Below are 16956 nucleotides of genomic sequence, written 5' to 3' on the forward strand. Positions count from 1 at the left end.
TTTGCAGAAAGTGGAACAGAAGTACAAGTTCAAGGAGAAAAAAGAACCACATAAAATTTTCAACTATTACATTAGATTATTTATATATATATGTGTGTATATGATCTAATGTAATACATATAAACACACACATACATATATATTTTAATAGATAATGGTCATCAAACTACTTATTTTTTTGTATTGCTTTGAATACATTTATAAGAGTGATGGAAAATTTTATTTATTAATGTCAATCTTTATAGTATACTGGTAATTACATACTTTCTAATTTTAAAAAGCTTTAAATTGATTATGTAAAGTTACAAATGTCTATTTGAAAATGTATGATGTTTACATTTTTAAATAGACATTAGTTTCTAAAGTTTTTTTTAGAGGTACATGGGCAAAATAGAGACCACTGGCTTAAGGCTGAAAGGAAGAGGTTTGAGGCTTCTGGCTACCACTGCCTCCTTCCCTCGGGACCCCTAACCCTCTCCTTTTCCCCGTCTCCTCCATCAGCTCCGCCTCTGATGGACCTGGTGGTTAAAGCCAAGAGTTTCATTCTCTGGTGAGAATCAAACACCAGGAACCTTAAATTACTCTGGAGAAATAACATGTGTATGTCACCCTGTCCCCAACCTAGAATGAGCCACACTCGTGTAGCTGGAGGAAGCAGCAGGGAATGTAGGCCCCAAGGGAGTGGCAGCAAGGGCCAGGTGGGGTAGTCCCATGAAGGGCCCATGTACGCTTGGGCAAAAGTACAAAGGTGTTCTGAGTGCAGACTACGGTGGCCACGTCAGAGGATGAACAGCCCTAAAGACACTGCTGTGACTGGAGAATCTGAGCAGCTCCACACGAAGATGAAGCAGTCAGCCACGTAGATGGGGCTTCGTGAGGTTGGAGATACTTGCTTCAGTGATTGTGAATGGGCCTCTGAGCCAGAGGACATGAGGATGTGGCCCTGAGGCCAATGATTGTGTGCCTTGACTCATTGTGTCAGGATAAAGACCTCCATGGTTGTGTGGGCCACACATCTTTTGTTCCTAAAATCCCCCTTGGAATCACTTTCCCTCTGTACTCTTTAATCCTGGTGTCAAAATTACACAGAGGGCTAAGAAAATATTTACTTAATTAAGGTTTAAACATATATAATTGAGGAAATAATTGTTTGAGGTGCTAAAATTTTTCATGTTGATTTTTCACATGAATCAAATTATGAAAATAATTACTTGACCTTCCACTTCACTTACCTGTGTAGATCAAGCTGCCTCTACCTGAGAGAAAACAAGGCCATTTGAAGACCACAGGCTTGCAGACTCAGGCCTGTCAAGGGCCATTATGGACAGGAACAACCGGAGCTGTGATCCAAGTGTTTAGTGTCATCAAAATATGTTGGCAACAATGCTTTTCTCCCTAACTCACATGCAAATACACACATTTTCAGATACTTGCCAAGGCGAAAATTCATTTAAGCTGGTTGAAGTTTATTTCTGCATACAAAATTTTCAAGGAACTAAGCTTTTGAAATTTATTTCTGAGCAAAAGAAAGTTTTCTTGGAGAAATCTTTGTCCATACTTGGGAATTGTGTGCTGTGATTTGAAGGAATGAGCACTACCCTGGCATCAGATGACCTCAATTCCAATCCAACTCTACCATCTATTATTAGTGTTTCCTTAGCACCTTGGCTACTTTCTCCTTAACATGAAGTAGTGTCTGCCTCAACGGGTTGTTACATAAGAATACAGGTAAAACAGGAGTCAGTGTTAACTTTCTTTCTTTTTGACACTTGACAGGTATTATCCCAGCATGAAGTTCTTGGACTTGAATTGGTCTCCACCTGAGAGCAAAAGAACAATGAAAAGAAATGGAAAAACAAAAGAATAAGGACACTTTTGTGGGTTCAGCAACAAGACCAACATTAGAAAAGGCCAAAACCCGCAAATTATATGAATCTAGGTTAATTGTTCAGGAGCTTTTTCTGGTAGCTGTGAACACTTAGAAACTTAAGTCACTTTCATTCATAAATACAAAATCAAATACATCTAATTTAGCCTAAGTTGATCTCCCATCATAAATAAATGAGTCAGATAATGAGTCACATAAGAATACTAATTTTTTAAATGAGAGAATGCCAAGTGGATGACTTTACTTGAAGGAAATAGTTCTATTTTTTAAAAAGCAGCTAAAGATGTAGAAATTCTAGTAGAAAATACTTGGGATAACAATAATAATAATGATGATGATGTGATGATAGTGATATTTAGCTAAGACTTAAAAATACTTATTATGTTCCAGGTACTGAATGCTAAACATGTTAGGGACATTGGTGGGGAGGTTTTGCATATATTAACTACTTTTGGCCTCACAGCTCTACAGAATAGATAATTTTATTATTATGGCTTGTGTTGTTATTATTATTTATACTGTAAGGATAGAGAGCATGAGGCCCAGAAATCTTCCTTAAATAGAATAGGGAAAGGGGCTAGGAAGCAACCCCAAAGTCCTCTTGCTTAATCACCAGCCAGTAATATTATTGGAACTTGTCTGTGAGACCTGAGGAAACTAGAAATAAAAATTAACCTTCCAAAGGAATTTTTCCTTCTGATTCTCTTCTCACTCCATGTCCCTGTGGAGCTGATATAAGCATAGATCCTTTGTCAGAGCTAAGAAAAGGAGCATATTCTGCTTAAATTAATTTTATCAGTGTAAATTTAGTTATCCTCTTAGAAGCAGTATGATTTGAAACAGTTATGAACATAAAAACACTGATAAGATTTTCACTGTTTTTGTTTTTACTAGTGAGACAGTATCAATGAATACAAATTATAATTGAGGAACTTTAAAATGTATACTTATTTTTATTTTATTATGCTAAATAAACCCTTTAGCATATTATAAAATACGTGTTATAATCATAGGTTCCCATTTGCCAAGTCAGTACGTGAAATGGTAACAATTTTCTAGAATACTCAAAACATGAAAAGGTAGAGATGTGATGAGTGAAGTCCTGGCTTTTTTATTGTTGTTGTTAATTTGTTATTATAGTTATTTCCATCTCCAAATTTATGGTACTTTTCTCTGGAATCATAACCTGTTTAAGAAAGTGAATTCCATTTGCCTTTAGCAAAAAAACCATTTCTAATACTTGCCTAGGATTTCAATATGATCATTGGATTTCAGTGACAATTTGAAAATTCAGTTTGCATGACTATCAAATTCTACTCTAGTGTCTGGGAGCCTTCTCAGGCTTATAACACCATTCATGGGTCTCAAGCTCTCACACACTCACACCGTCATACAACAGGAGTGACAAAGTTTGACTGGTTTATCTAAAGAAATAAGAAAACTCAAAACAAAATAATCCCTGTTTAAGGGAATCAACTCAAATTTAAAAGAACAATTGCATAGCAATGGTAATAAAAGCAACAACCAAATGAGCATTATTTAATGTCATAAACACGATTTGGACTTGGCCTAACATTTCTAGACAGTCTTTACTTTGGCGCTACACCAGACTCAAAATTATTTTCATCATCAAGCAAAAGTTGGTGCCTGTTATGGACTGAGGATGAGCTAGGCACCAGGATCAAGTGGAAAATTAGCAACCAGACTGTCTCCACCTCGTGGAGCTTATGGCCTGTGTCTGCTCACACTGATGGAGACTAGATTCTGTGCGAGAGACCAAGGGATAATGGGCGGTGGTAAGATGACGGAGTGAGATGAGAGAAACAGGAATAGAAAAAGATGGTCAAAGAAGAATGAGAGTGACATAACGGAACACGTCTGCAAGTGAGAGTGAGAACGGTGCCCCCAAAGACAGGAAGCCCCAGCACTGTCCGATTCACTGATTTGAGAGTGCCTTTCTTATAACGTTTTTATAATACCCAATCTTTCATTACGACAGCAATCTTCATGAGGAGCCGAACTTTATATTCTTAGATTAATATTTATAGTTTCTAAGGCAAATAGTAAGTTCCCATATTTTATTATATTACATTTCTTTTTCATTAAATCTAACATGCTACAGAGTTCAGGATTTGGCAATGAGGTGATAAAAAGTGAAAAACTGTAAATGTCAGCTGCTTATGAGGTCATAATAGCTTAATGACTGATGCTGTACAAACACTGTGCATAGATACAATATACACAACATATATTTTAATTAATCTTATATGAGCTGTATTTTTAAAAATTACTATAAATAGGAATAAAAAATTAATTTTGTGTTGCTATAAAAATCATTTATTGCTAAAATAAACAGTTTTTTGCTATTAATAATATATTATGTATAGTATACAATTCTATTATTATAAACTTTACATATTTGACAGCAAAAGGCCATGATTATTTAGAAAAGAACATTTTTAGTCATTCCATGATTATGTCATTTAATTCACTAAATGTTTTTAACCTATCCTAGAAATAAGGTCATTGTTCCCATGAGACAAAGATGGCAGCATGACTTCCTGTCTCTCCATCTTAATGTCGCTTTTTCCTTTTTTAAATTAAATTTATTGGGATGACATCGGTTAATAAGATTATATAGGTTTCAAGTGCAGATTTCTATGATACATGATCTGTACATTGCATTGTGTTCCCACCACCCAAAGTCAAATCATCTTCCATCACCATATATTCGACCCCCTTTACTCTTTACTACCCCCCCCCCACCCCTAATGTCACTTTTAAACAAAAAATGCTAGATCCAGGTATAGGAAAGAGCATCCCATGATATAACACAGACAAGAAACATGCTGCATTTAAATGCCACAAATGTCAAGAACATCGTTTAGAAGGAAAGTGTACTAGACTGTGAACCAGAAGATCAGCTGCAGTTCAATGCTTGGGAAGTCTCAGAGAAGCCTCTCAAGTTCTGTAGATTTAGCCCATTCATATAACACATTGTCCAAGTATAAAATAAAGAAAATAATCACTGCCCTCCCTGCTGCCAAGAAAGAGGGGGAATTGTTTGAAAGTACTCTGTAGTTTTTGAAATAATTTTTTTTTCTGGTTACAAAAGTAAGCAATATATGCTCATTGTTGAAGTTCTTTAAAAATCAGGAAAAAGATACAAAAGGAAATAAAAACTACCTGTAAACCTACTATTCAGAGATAACTTTTAATATATTCCTTAATCCTGTTTCTACAATTTGTATTTTAATGGTAAAAAATTAGATATGGTTCTGCACACTCTCTGTGACACTTCACATTGTGAGTGTTGATTTCAAGCACTAGCAAACCAATTTAAAGTTGAGTGACATATTATGATAAGCTGCACATTATGTCAGGGTAACAAATCAAAGAATGATCTTCAATATACTTTCATCAAATATTTCTCTATAAAGTAGGCAAAGCAAATTCCTCTGATGTGGTATCCAGGCAGCAGTCAGAGAAGCAGTGAATTTCTGCTGTTGTTGCTTTTCCCCAAGAAATACTAAAACTGCAAGGCACACAGTGGGTCACCAGGAATGGCATACAGTGGGTCACTAAGAATGGCACACAGTGGGTCACCAGGGATGACTGCAGGGCCCACTACATATGTACAACCCTGTTCATGAACAATATAGAAAGGACAATAATCTGTGTTTTCTAAGGACCTTAATTCTAAGTGAAAACTCTAGAATTAGAACCCCACACACCACTTACCTGCTCACCCACCAAGCAGTACTCTGGAGGTGTGTACACCACCACAGCTATCTAGTCCAACAGGCTCTATCCCAGCCGCCTATCTAGAGCCACCTATTCCTATTACACCACTCTGACAAACATTTTATGTAGTGTTAACCTTAGAAAGGGAGGGCAATGGACCAGAAATCTACTGGTTTGAAAAGAAAACAGCTTAGTCACTTGTGGACACCTTTATATTTCCCATAGATGATAGGTTCTGGAAAAGCAGTCTAGAAATAAGGTAGAATACCATCTTTTTATTTGTTTCTACAAATAATGTAGGCTTCTCCCTAAGATTCAGGAGGATATTCTATGGGCTGTTTGCGACAACTGCCCATGCAAAAAATTATATCTGGTTTCCTCCCCACGTGTGACAGAAAATTCTTACATGGATGCTTCCATGTAAGAATGTAACAGTGGTGGGAATTCAATATCTCCAACCCTTACCTCTCCCTTGACCTATTGTTGTAATTCTGTACTTCTATTTTATCAATTTCAGCTGGGCATGTGTGTGTAACCTGCCCTCTTGGATTGGAACTTTGTTTAATTTTTCCTGTGACCACTCATGAAAGCTGCATGGCAAGATACGGAGTCAGAACAGGAGGCTCGGTCTTCACCAAATTGTTAGAAGTGACCGAATGTCTCTGAGCCTCAGTTTCCTGATGTGAAAATGGAGTAATGTCAAACCTTTCTATGTTAGAGTTATTTTGAGTTTCCAGTGAGATAATGTTTATCTAAACGTTTACTCACTAAAATGCTAATCATAGCTTCCATGCTTTAAGCCTTGAATGACTCCTCTCTCATTTTAGAATAAGGCCCAGAATATGTATGCAGTCCTTCACTATCCTGACTCATTTCTACCCAGCCCCATCTCCTGGACTTCACTGCTGGCACTCAACATTCCAGATACTCTAGCCCACCTCACTGAGTCGCTTCATTTTCAAATATAAAATGGGTGAAAAAAGTCAAATTGACTATCTTTTCAAAACATCTGCTACCTCAAGGCAAGGTTTTCCAAAGCTTGCCTCCAAAATGGCCTTTTAGGGTCTGAATCGCAACTGCCAAGTCTGCATGCTGTTCTGCAGATATTGAGAAAGATCCTTTGAATACCAACAATGTAATATTAATATCAGTGATCTTGGTATTATGACTTTATGTCTGGCCTTCAAAAAAGATCATTTACTCATTTCAAAACTGTTTATAAATCAACAGGTGTTGTGCCCTGTTTAGCTAATTCACAGAGGAGTCAACAGCAGACGGATAAACAGCTTGGCATCTGGCTTTGGCCCTACTGCAGAATTGCCAAGAGAAGCCCAAGCATCCTGCATCACCTGCCTTTTCTAAGGCTTCTGTTGTCATACAAATGGCTCATTTTTTTTGGCTCCAGCAATGCTTGAAATTGGCTGTCTGGTATCACAGGATGCCTGGCCCTGACCAGGGGGCAAATGTCAAGCCATGCCAGAATGCACAGCTTGGTTTCAAAATGACTAGGAAAATTCACTTCTTGGGAGAAGGGCATTGTGCTGGCTTGTTGCCAAGAACTATGGAAAATTATTCCATACTTAAAAGTCCACTTTGCTGCTTGCTAGTCAGCCATTGTAAATATTGAAATGATAGAATTGCACCCCCTTCTTTTATCTTTTTTCCTACCTTTAGTTACTGAATTCATCAAAAACTTGAGTGGAAATGCAAAGTACTAAATGTAGTCTGACTTTGCTATGAGTTTGTCTTGTGTTGGATTCCCTAGAAGGAGAGTTTGAAATGGGTGTTCCTAAGCAAGTATAATCTATTGAGTTAGGGCTTTTGAGAAACTAAAGGAAGCAGGCAGGTCAAGGGGAAGAAGCTGGACAATGATGTAGCTTTAGGGGAAGTCTGGCCTGACCCCATAGGGAGTCTGGGAGCATGAACTGAACCTCACAGGTTGTGTCAACCAGAGGCAAGAGGGCTGGATATCACCCTCCCATGTCAGCCAGTCATTGACCTATGGGCTTCTCAGGCCATTTCAGGCAAGTTGGCTCTTATCGGCCAAGAGCTAACCCCCAGAAAAGTACAGCTGGGAGCTCTGAGCAGCCAACACCTACAGCATCTGGGGATGAGTACACCAGCCTCATAGAGGAATGTAGGCAAGAACTGTACCCACTTCAGAGGCCTATTCTTCTCATCTCATCAATCTTTGTCATCATAATTATTATAATAATATTGTTATGGTCACTGTTTTTGATAAGGAAGCCTATACAGTATACAAGTAAGAACTATCTTTGAGTTCCAAACTCGGCCATAGCTATTACAATCTTATCAAGATAGCAAGAAACTGAGAATTTGGAAAAGATGTAATTTGCTTTTATCCCAGAGCAAATTATAAATAGCTGATCATGGTCTATAGAAAATTCATATAAAATGGGGTATGTAACAACTTTTTTCTAAAGCACTTTATTTCTATTCCTCTATTGCTATTGCAAAGGATTACTCTAAGAAAACAAATAAATTAAAAGCTAACTTGTTCTTCAAGACTCATAACTTGTACAAAATAATGATTTATCTCACCAGTTAAAATTCAATAAAACGCATCTTTATTTCACTGGAGCTAGTCCAGAATTGCAATCCTGAATGCAGATTACAGTACATTAGATGGCATTGTACTGAAAAAGAGTTGTATTATTAAAGTCCAATGATTTAGGTAGTTATTCAATTCCTTTTATTCCTGTTTTATTTTAAAAAAAAAAAACAAAAACCTTTCAAACACCCACTGATGACTGTTTCCAATTTTCTCATATCCAAATACTCAGGAGATTTATTCCTCTGCATTGCCAGATTTTTTTTAAGTTTAAATAAATAGACATTTTGGGTTTTACTACTTCTCATCTAACATTTTGTTTTATCCTGCAAAGGACATGAGGGCACTAATTGGCCAGACCTAAAAAGCTCAAACTGTAGGTGAGCACATTTGCAGCCAGTCCTGATGCTCCATCAGTGCCTTGGGCAATATTACAGACATATTATAACACTGCAGACCACACATAAGTGAATGAATCAGCAGCTTAACCTGGACCCTAAACTATGAAGAAGTAGAGCAATTGCCTCCATACCTTAACCCTCCCAAGTGTGCTAGTAGAGAGAGCTTTACCTCAAGATAATGAAGCTTGAATCTCAGTGCCCTTCCTTTGCTTGCTCCTATCTTGTCCAAAGCCTGGCAGGAGCCCTACAATGTTTTCACATGTCCATCTATTTTTTGAATGTTGCAGAAGCCATATATTAAAGGTGTTTTTTTCTTATAGAGGACCTCAAAAATTATAAATTTCATGTCCTACAAAGCTTGGATTCTGCCATGCTTATCCCCTGCCATGCCAAGACCCCAATTTTCAATCCAAGTAGCCAAGTTGGGAGGTGATGAGTGAAACTGATTCTTTTGTCACCTGAGGCCCACATATCTTTGGAGACAGAAGATTCAGAGCCTGCTTTCATCAATGCATCATCTCTACGGCTAAATCTTTATTTAGCAATGCTTACCATGAGTATTCCCACCACAGCTAATGGAAACACCCTGCAAGGCACTAGAATGTGCAAACTTCATGGTCTCTTTTGGTTTCCTGCCCTACTTGCCACACATTCTTAAATGACAGTCAGGTAAGGGGCTCCAAATCATTTACCCAAGGATGCAAGATTGTCTCTTTATTAATGTGTCTGAGGCACCTGAGTCTGCATATGCCATTTAAAATTAAAAGGCCACAGCATTTCAGATCCAATCATAAGGCTACCAATTAAGGTATCATTTGTCTTTGCATAAAAATCATTTCGGGCTGTTTTTCTTCTATCCCCAGGCTCTTATTTACTGTAAATTTCCAGCAGGCAGTATGGACAACAGCTGCTCAACCTATTTGAAAACCATCCAGCACAGATTCATTTGCAAATGGCCACTAAGTAAATACTCGTTGATGATATGTGATGATTTGGGAAAGACTGATCAAATCTTTATGAAAACACTCCTGCCTCTCCCAGCGTCACAACTGAACCACATCCACAGCTACTAGATATGGAAATCCCTATCATTTAAACCAGATCCATGCATTATATAATGCCTCTGAGACCTGAATCCATTCACAGCATCAGAAAATATGTTTTAAAGTCTGCAAAGAGCTAAAAATGATTTCTTCCCCTCTACCTGCAAAACAGAAGCACTAATTTTGTTTGAAGGAGATCACTCACCAGTGCACACTCCTCAGCTTGCACATTGATTCTGCTTTTAACTAGATCTCTTCATTTAATATTTTCAACAAAATGTATTTCCTGCACTAGCCGGTTTTACTCAGTGGTTAGAGTGTCAACCCACAGACTGAAGGATCCCAGGTTCAATTCCAGCCAAGGGCACATACCTCAGTTTCAGGCTCAATCCCCTGTGTGGGAGGCAACCAATCAATGTGTCTCTCTCACATTGATGTTTCTCTCTCTCTGTCTTTCTCCTCCTCCATTCTACTCTCCCTGAAAAGCAATGGAAAAAATATTCTCCAGTGAGGATTAAAAACAAACAAAACAAAACATATTTCTAGTATTTTAAAACAGGGAAAACTGGAGACTTAGAACAATAAAATGACTTTAAAACAGGTGTCCTTCCCAGTCGGGTAATGCTTGTTTTTGTAGAGTAACACCAGTACTTTCCTTTCTTCCTCCTATCTTGAGTTGATAGGCCTGAAGCTCCCAAATTTTTTCTGCCCTATCTGTGCTCACTGGGGAAAGTTTGGATTTCATTTTGAAGTCATTAGTAGAGGCGATATAATTCTATAAAATCAAAGCAGCAAAAACCTGAATTCCTGCCCTCTTTTGTCCTCTCCTTTGTTTCTATGATAAGGGCAGATCTGGGCCTCTCCTCTTGGACACTCCCAAGGAGGCCTCCTGGCCTCTCACTGCCCATCTTCCCTTCAAGGATTCCAGTGCCCTGGAGGCAGCTTCTCACCAGCCCATAGGCCTCATCATCAGAATTTTCATGTTCCAATTAAAATTACACATTAGGGAAAAACACAGCAAATCTGGTCACAGGTTGTTCATTGTTGTTAAGTGTGATGACAAATAGATCCATTGCCTATGATAACATAATATAAAAATAGGAAATTAAAGGATTTCTTTTCGGTCGGATCTCCAGCTGACCTAAAACATAAGAAATTAATTTTAGTAATCAGACTTTTAATTTATAGTTAAGTAGTGAAGGTGGACTCTCTTATGCCTTGGGCCCTAAGGAGGGGAGCTGGCACATGTCAGTACTTGCCCAGCTCAGCACAGGTCAATTTCCAAGGCAAGCTCAAGCTTAGCACTATAATCCATACCACTTACTGTTGCAGAATGGCTGTTTGGTTCCTGCTCTATCTGCAAGCCCAGAGACTCAAAAGCAATAACAACCTCTTTCCCAGGACTCAGAACTCTGGACGATGATACATGCAGCAAATAGCACACAGAGGATGAGCCGTCATAGACACCAACAGAGTGACGCAACAACACAGAGCAAGTCAATGAACACTTCATCCCTTAATACTGAGAGGACAAAGCTGTGTACCTCCCCAAAGCCTTCAACCCCACATTAACTCTTGACCCATAGCAGATCCAACAGAGAAAAGCCTGAGAAGAGTCAAATGTCTAAGGGTTTTGAAGTGGCACTGGCACAGAAATACAGAATATCCTCTATTCAAGTATCTAATTTTGAGCTAACAGAGCCACTGAAATGTTACAATGGGAGAGAGGGCTGGTTATTTACCAACATTTCTTTGCCAAGACCCTGAAATACCAATACTGGTTATATTACCTATACAGGACAATATTTATACTACAACTTATCAATTAAATATGTAGCTATTTGAATAGAGTTTTTCATATGCAAAGAGTAGTGTCAAATAACAATAGGAGTGATAATAACAGCTAGCATACACTGAACACTTAGTACGTGATGGGACATGGCCTAAGGGCTGTGTATCTTATTTTATTTGACCCTCATAACATTCCTACAGGTAATAGATATATTACTGACCTTGTAGTTAAAATACTGAGTTTGTATATCTACTCTCCTGCTTATTTATGGTGTGACCTTGTGTAAGTTTGCATGACCTTGTGCAAGTCTCTGCATCTCTTCACCTTTTTCCCCATATGAAAATTAAGGACCTCATTACCTGCTTTCCATACTCCATATGTCTATTGTGAGGATTCGAGACAATGGATGGGAAAGCTTTCTATAAACTAATAAACTCACAGATAAAATTATTTTATTATCTATAGGGTGAGGTGGTTTTTTTATTAAAGTATAGTTGGCATACAATATTATATTAGTTTCAAGTGTGCAGCATAGAGATTCGACATTTATACACCTTATGAAGTGATAAAGTGTTTATGTATCCACCTGTAGTCACTGGCTATCTTTTAAAAGAAATGTTTTAAATGCATCAGTGTTTGCTTAAATATGGCAACCTTCCTATTAGTACAAGTGTCGTAAACCTGTTTTAACATGGCCCATCAATGGAGAGAACACATAATCTAGAAAATACCTGTTAGGATTTCCATGATGTGGGTAAAAGCTTTTATAAAAGCCAAGAAAGTTTTGTGAAAACTGCAGGTGGTGAAATTATCAACTCCATCTAGGCTTTATTTTAATAAGTTCCTTTAAAGATGGCTTTCTATTATATCCTACAGCTATTTAAAAGGTGTTTTAATAAACACTTCTCTTTTATAGCTGCCAATTTTTTCATCAACTTCCTATGTCGCACAGAAGTTATCAACATCAACTTGCCATATCTTAAAAGTCTTCATTAACCACGACTGATTATTTGAGAGTTGGGCCTATCTTTTCCGCTTCATGTTCTTAATCAAACATTCTGCAGAGAGTTGCTTCACGGTGTGGGGTTTCGTGGGCTGAGTTTTTTTCCTTCCATTTTGGGTCACACTAGGGCTACTTCTGTGAAATTCAATTAGAACCTTATAATAGTTCTCGGTAAATTTCATTACTTCAAAAACAAACGGTAAGATCTTGAAAGGAACCTACAACTGCTGGAGAGAGTTTATTAACACTTTGTCAGAAAATGTGTTTTTCGTCTTAGGCAGATCAATCACACCCGCTTCAATTGGCAAGTCCCTCCCCTCTCAATGTGAAAAACAGACTTATCTTCTCTCGTGCCCTCACAAATGTGAAAAACACCCCAGTTCTTCACAGCCATAGCACTATTGGAGGAAATTTTCCACTTTCAGCTTAGGGGGAAAAAAGTCACTTTTCATTTGGCGTAACAATTATCTAGGGACCATAAATGAGTCAGGGGAAAAAAGGATTATTTCGGAGTAAAGAGCCAAGAGAGAAAGAAAATTCTGTAATTTTAACAAGATTTAAACCTCATTTGCCATACTCTTTAACAGAAAGTGAAGGGGAGGCCAGCTCAGCAAATCAGTGCAATTATGAGCATATTAAAAAATGCACACATGAGAAGCAAACTGATCAAAACTGGGTAATATCAACATTTAAAATTTAACCTTGCATTCAACAGCCTGCCATTTAATATTTTTGATTATGTGAAAAAAACAAAAAAACAGTAATGTTATTTAAGAAATGACTAGGTTTTAAGACATAATTTTAAATAAACCAAGTAGCAATAACAGCAAATAAACGACAAACACACACACACACACACACACACACACACACGTGCACATACACAAAACTATTTTTCCAATATCCAACAAGGTCTTTTGTTGTCCCCAAACTCTAATGAGCTAATTCCATCTGAAATCACTGCAACATCCAACTATCACTACTCAGGAGGAGTAAAACATTAAGAAGCCTGAATGACAGCACCCCCAGGGGGAACGTAATAATCTGTGTGGACAAGAAAAGAGGTAGATAAGGGCATCTGACATAATGGAGGGATCGTGAACTGAATACAGTCACATTCAGACAGTGCTGGGATGGAGGAGCTACAAGTAGTGATAAGAGGCTTTGAACAACTATTTTTACAGAAGTAAATGCATCCTTTTCAATAGCCAGAGTTGGCTACATAATTGTTAGTATATATACTTCTGATAACTCATTTATGGTCTTTGTTTCTGCTTTCGCTTCTTAAATTGTAAGCTATTAAAAGACAGAAACATGGTGTCTCTTTCCATTATAGTTCAATCCTTTAAGGCACCTGGTTCAGCACTCTTATGATGTTCTATAAAGTGCATTAAGTTTCTTTGATGAGCTGACTGGCTTACCTGTATGGCAAAAATTTTGTCAGTATTGACACAGCAATAAAATCAGTAATAATCATGTCCATTTCTATTCATTGTATGTATGGCCTCTCCATCAAAAAGGTAACACTTTTACTTGCTGAAGAGTATTTCTTCTGGCTGCTTTGGAGTCATGCAAATAATAAATGATTACACAATGATTTTTTTCTTTAATACTTTCTTACAATAAATATTTAGGTAATGCTTTGTAGTATACAAAGTGCTGTTCTGGGATATTATCTAGTTTAATCTCTCCTAATCCCAGAATATTTTGTTGAGCTTCTATTAATTTTTCCAGTAACTTCTTTGTCTGTATCTCCACTCTACGTTAACCTTCAAGTGGCAAGTTTGCTTAAGGGGAAAAAAATTCAGTGCAATTACTGAATTATAATTTACATCAGTTTATTTGTAGGTTGTCAGCTATCTTTAACACCAGCTTGGTAAAAGAAATTCAGTAAGAATTACCATCACAACTAAAAATATACATCTAAACCATCAGAAAAAGGTAAGTCTGTAATGTCTTTGGTAAATCTTTCCTTTTTTACTGGTTTTCATTCACAATGAGGTTCTTGACAAAGTAACTGAATTATGAAAAAGTAGCATGTTTACCCTTTTGTTAAATTTCTATTTTTGCCATAAAATTTCTGAACTCATCATAAGAAAACTAATCTGCACTGAAGAAAATTCACACTAAGACCATCTTTTTGGATACAAGGCATAAATATTAGGTTCAAATAGTAGAATCTGAGCTGCCCTTTATAGGTTATCCCATCCAATGAAAATATCACTGTATGATTATGACTCCTAAAATGTGTATCTCTCACCTGATCCCTCCCCTGGACTCCAGATGCTATACCCAACTACTGGCTTAATACATCCACTTAACATATCCAAGCATCTCAAACTTAATATAACCAGATAGGTTTCTTGATTAATAACTTCTCCCAACTTTGCCCTCTCACTTTTTCAGTAAATGACACTATTCAGTTGCTCAAGCTAAAAGCTTAGAATTCACCTTTAATTCCTCTCTTTCACTCATTCCCTCATCAAATCCATCAGCAAGTTTTATCAACTCTACATCCGAGTCATATTCAGATCCAATTATTTCCATCTTTTTCTCTTCACTACTACCTTAGTCTAAAGCACTATCCAAGGAGATAGGACCAGCAAAGGTCAGAGAAGAAAATTAGGAAAGTGAGATTTTAAGATTTTAAGGAGTCAGGGGCAATATAATATCACAAAATTCAAAGAAGAGGAGGGTCTCAGGTAGGAAGCAATAATCTATATAAATACCTAAGGGTGTCAAGAAAGAAGACAGAGAAAATAAGTTTGTGATGTCAAGGTAGAATTTAAAAGACTATATAGACTAAAGGCATTCATAAACATTTTAAGAAAGAGAAGGGAAATGGTAAGAGCTGAATGTGATTTGAAAAAGTCAGTACTTCTAAGGATATCTTCCAAGCTAGGAGAAATGACTGAGGATTTGAGGAAGGAAGGAAAGGTTTGAACAGTTACTGCAGAGACAAGAACTAAAACAACATGGGAAACAGAAATAAATGACTTAGTTAACCTTAATGTGAATTTGTGTTCTAGAATATCTGTCTACCTCATCCAGAAATGGGTCAAACAGAATATTTTAGATAGTTGTCTTCATGGTAGATCCTCCGATTATTTAAACATTGGTATGGATCATCAGGTGAATTATTTTATACCAGAAAATCGTACCACAAGTAACACTGCCCTAGTATTTCTAATTACATGGGACTTCTTCCCTTCCTTAGTAACTGTTTGCATTGTTGTTTGGAAAAGACAGCTACTTTAGCAGGAAAGATAGTTTCTAGCTGAAATGAAAATGATAAGAGAAAATTCCATGAATGAAAAAGATGAACCTCAATACAAAGTGAGAGGCATAAGCAGACCCAATGTAAAGTTAATCTTCATTCTATACCTCATACTTAAAGGTTATTTGACTTGTTGAATCTACAGTGGCAAAGATAACTGCTTCTTTTTCCTTAAAGTTAAATGTGTTTTCCCATTTATTCATTTAACTGACTTCACTTGAATGACTGCTGTGTGCCTGGCCTCGTATAGGTGTCCGGCTATGGAGCTGGCATCTGCACGTAAGCAGCACACCACAGGCTGAAAGGCAACCAAAACCAGCACAGCCAGAGAGTGCTGCAGCGTCACCTCCAGAATCAAGGAGGGCAGCTTGACCAGACGGGAGGAGCCACTGAGATGAGGCAAAACGCTGATTCTTGAAGGCTAGCTATGAGTTTTCAAGAGGAAAGGAGAGGCTGTCCCGACCTTTCTTTCCTCATAAACCCTGATTTCACTGTATAAATGCTACTCAAATAAGGTCTGTGGACTAGGGCCAATCCACAAGCTATTTCTGGTCCAAGATGAAGTAAACTGAAAAATTGAAAGTAAGCATTTGAAAACTTTTCTATCAATTTGACAGAGTAATTATAAGTTTGTTAAATCTAGTAATAAAAAGTCAGGATTTGTATTTCTTAATCTATTTGTTTTTATCTCATTGTGCTAGTAATTCACTGTCATTTGTTTTTAAAAAGTACTGGTCTGTGATATACTGGAAATTTTGTTTAAAAAGAACTGAGCTGAAAATATATCCACACAAAAACCTGTACATGAATGTTTATAGCAGCTTTATTCATAATTGCCAATCTTTGGAAGCAACCAAGGTATCCTTTAGTATGTGAATGGATATATAAATTATGGTACATTCAGATAATGAAATATTATTCACTGTGAAAAAGAAATGAGCTTTGAACCATGAAAAGACATGGGTGAAACTTAAATGCATATTAATAAGTGAAAGAATCCAATTTGAAAAGACTAACTACTGTATGATTCCAACTATATAATATTCTGGTAAAGAAAAACTTGGATACGGTAAAGGGATCAATGATTGCCAGGGGTTAGTGGTAAGGAGGGATGAATAGGCAAGACCAAAGGATTTTTAGGTCAGTTAAATTATTTTGTATGATACTATAACAGTGCAAACATGTTATTAAACATTTGAGAAAAACTATAGAATGTACACCGCCAAGAGTGAACCC

Source organism: Miniopterus schreibersii, assembly GCF_964146895.1.
Source record: "Miniopterus schreibersii genome assembly, chromosome: 9".
Taxonomy (NCBI): Eukaryota; Metazoa; Chordata; class Mammalia; order Chiroptera; family Miniopteridae; genus Miniopterus; species Miniopterus schreibersii.